This window comes from Manacus vitellinus, unplaced genomic scaffold (assembly GCF_001715985.3).
Source record: "Manacus vitellinus isolate BGI_N305 unplaced genomic scaffold, ASM171598v3 scaffold_43_pilon, whole genome shotgun sequence".
Lineage (NCBI taxonomy): Eukaryota > Metazoa > Chordata > Aves > Passeriformes > Pipridae > Manacus > Manacus vitellinus.
Window position 1 is genome coordinate 712,854 of NW_021940560.1, and position 3,841 is coordinate 716,694.

Consider the following 3,841-nt stretch of genomic DNA (forward strand, 5'->3'; position numbering starts at 1 on the left):
GACCCGGGGCTCCAAAAGGTGGTGAAGGACAAATACCCCTGAGCACAGAGCCACCCCTAAATCTGGGGCCCTGCCAGATCCCAGCATCGTCCTGAGAAACCGTACTGGGATGGGGAGACCATGGGGAAAAGCCACCAGCACCAGAGCTGCTGGGAAGGACAGCCAGACGCCCAAGGGCCAAAATGGCAAGTCAAAAATGGGATCTGGGTGCTCCTGACCCACCACCACGGCCATGCCCAGCTCACAGCTCTGGAGAGTCCTGGGAAGGAGCAGGATCTGCACAGGAGGGAAGCACAGTCTGCAGAGAAAGTAAAACTGAGGCTCAGCTGATGCTCGATGACAATGTTTTAAAACTGATAATTAAAAAGCTGTCTTAACAATTTTGGTAAATCATTTTCAGCTTAGACCTCCCTTTCTGAAGCACTGGAAATAATTAGCTTTTTAAAACGTAACTCCTCCATATCCTCTACTAAAGTCAGGCATTTTAAAAAGCAAAATGATATTTTAATAATTATTCTCATAATTACAAACCCCATTCTCCACACGGTCCTGTTTTCAATTAACAACTGCACTAATGGGTTTGTTCTCCCTGCCATTTCCCTCTAATGACAGCAGCCATCACAGACATGGAGAGTTTTGCAAATTCAGGACTATCAGGAGCTGTTTTCTCTTCAATTTACCCCTTTTTTCTGAAGCCTGCAGTAGGTATGAGCCAGGAGATAACATTGTCATACAAGTGGCTGGACAAACACACAATGCTGATAACTCAGTTCCTGGTGGCTGTCACTGAGGGTTTAGGTTGGAAAAGCCCTCTCAGACCATGAGGTCCAACCGTTAACCCATCACTGCCAAGCCCACCACTGAAGCACATCACTAAAGGAAGGTGCCAGCAACTCTCTGCCCCTCGGGGCAGGTGCCTGGAAGAACCTGAAGTGTGTCCATGCTTTGGAAGGTCCCCAAGAGGTTGACCCAGCCATCACGGAGTCTGACTGCTGAATCTTGACGAGGTTTGAATGGGTCTCACAGGTTCAGCTCACTTCATCCATTATCATCGGGACCTTCAGCAGTGAAGAAAAGCTCCAACAGCCTTTTGCCCAAAGGAGACTGTGCTTTCTAAATCAGACTTAGAATCACAGGCTGGTTTGGGTTGGAAGGGACCTTAAAGCTCATCTTGTTCCACCCCTTGCCATGGGCAGGGACACCTCCCAATATCCCAGGTTACCCCAGGCCCGGCCCAACCTGGCCTTGGACACTTCTGGGGACTTATTTCAGAGAATGAATTTAAAACACAACTTCTACACACCAAGACATCAACCGTGTGTTTTGCACACCGTGCTGTCCCCGGGGCTGTCTGAGGGAACACAGAGGTGGAAACTGTCCATCCCTGGGGACAGCCCCTTGCTGGACACATCCCAGTGAGGGGGACATGGCTCCCAGCAGGGCCCGAGTGACGCAGGGCAGCCGCCCACCAGCCTGGAGACAGCCTGGGACAGCCTGTGACTGTGACTGGGGGTTGTGCTGGTGGCACAATTTCAAGGCAGACTACGCTGGAGGGAGGAGGAGGAGGAGGAGGCTGGCGCCCGGCAGGGCTGGCACACTCCATCACGGCTCGGCGGGATCTGCGCACACGGATCTCCCACTCACCAGTCATGAGCACAACAGCGTTCAGAGATGCTGTGGAAAATGCTCAAAATAGCTGGCTTTGGGGAGGCCTCGAGCCTCGCAGCCTCAGTGGAAAATTATTTTGTTAAGAAGTGAGCGAAGGGGGAGGATGGGGCCCCCTCAAGCTCCAGAGCAGGGCAGGCAGGGCCCCCCACATGAGAGCGGTGCTGGTGATGCCATGGGCAATGCTGCCCCTCCCTGCACGGCCCTGCACGAACCCACAGCGCCTTTAAACTCGAACCCACAGCGCCTTTAAACCCGAACCCACAGCCCCTTTAAACCCGAACCCACAGCGCCTTTAAACCCGAACCCACAGCCCCTTTAAACTCGAACCCAAGTGCCTTCAAACCCGGCCACGGCAGCGAGCGAGGGGTCAGGGCCACCCTCTGCGGGGATGGACTCACCAGGCCAGGCATTCCCCGCCGCTGGCAGTGAGTGCATCCCACAGAAAATTTTTTGAGAGGATTCAGCAAATGGTTTTGGGTTGGGATTACGGGAACAGACTCGTGGTAACTCGCTCCCACCAGACATTCCTCTGGCACTGTCTCACATCTGCCAGGCTCTGAGCGAGCAGCCGTGCGGGCCCCAGGAACACCCTGTCTCACACAGGAGGGTTTGGCACCCATGGATGGGGCTCCTGACACGAGCCCTGAGCCACCTCAGGCCGTTGTTATGAGGCTCTGGTCATGAAAAAGATCTTGGAGGAAAAACACTAGGGTTTGTTCTGAGCATCTTTCCTGGCTCCAGCGCTGAGCACCATCATCCCCAGGCAGACCCAGGGACACTTCTGGAGCTCATCATCAGCCCCTCTGTGTGTGCAAGGACCTCCAAACAGCACTGTCTGTCTGGAGAGGGGGCCACCAACACCTCACAGTACGACCAGCTGCAGGAGAGGGCTGCACTGGTAACCTGCCCCTTTTTCCAGCTTCTGTGGATATTTGTTTTCCTGCTTCAGACATGGCAGTGCCTTCCAGGGAATATGTTTCTGAGGAGGAAGGATCCCAGATATATTGAGAAAATCCCTCCCAAAACAAGAAAGGATTTCTCTTGAAACAAGAAAATACATTTCACTTAACGAAAGCAGTTAATTAAATCAGATTTCTTTACGTTGTGTCAGTTAATTCCCAAAATACAGGGAGAACAACGTGTAATTACGCTGTTTTAGAGTGTTTGTGGCATAAATACATCACTCAAGTGTCAAGTTTTGGGGGTTTCCAGAGCTGGCAGAACAGCCTGGAGCTGAGACAATCCCTGAGAAAATTCCCAAACAAGCAGACAATGGCTGATGCGGATCCCAAGCACCTCCACGGGCACCACGGCCAGACCTGGCCCTGGGACACCCATCCTGGTGTCTCCATGTGGCTGATGGAGCTCATCCACTAGAGATCCACGGGCAGCTCCGTGGCCTGCACACCTGAATTCTGGGGGGGAAAGTGCAATTACATCCCTGTAGTCTGCTGGAAAAGTGGGAAGGGTGCAGCTCTGTGGGTCTCTCCCTGCAGTGACGGGTGGCTTCTGCCTCTTCCCGATCCCTTCCCAACCCCATCCCCAGCAAAGGCGCCTGTGCCATTCCTGGGACAGTCTTGGGGTTGTTTTTCCATGATCCCAGCCTGGCTGGCATCCTTGTCAGAGAGCAGGAATTCAGAGCCGAATGGCAGATGAGAGGCTGTAACAGTCTCTGCAGCGTAGTTACTACTTTTGGCATTTCCAAACCTTTTAGGAAAATGCTGCCAAGTTAAAACCCCAACCAACGCCTGCGCTCGAGCGCGTGTGCGTGGGGGGCGAGTCTGGAGATGTGTTTTATGTAAGAAAACTTCACAAGGCACTTAAAATAGGCTGTTTTCTGGGATCAGTTGCATCCAGAGGACGCGCGACTGACATCAAACCCCGATGATGTGCTTGCTCCTCATCACAGAGGAGGAGCTGCTCCCAGAGGACGTGTTTGTTCCTAAAATCATGGAATCACAGAGTTGTTTGGGTTGGAAAAGCCCACTGAGACCATCAAGTCCAACCATTCCCCCAGCACTGCCCAGGCCACCCCTGATCCATGTCCCCGAATGCCACATCCACAGGGATTTTAAATCCCTCCAGGGATGGGGACTCCATCACTGCCCTGGGCAGCTCTGCCAGGGCTGGACAGCCCTTTCCAGGAAGGAATTTTCCTGAATATCCAACCTGA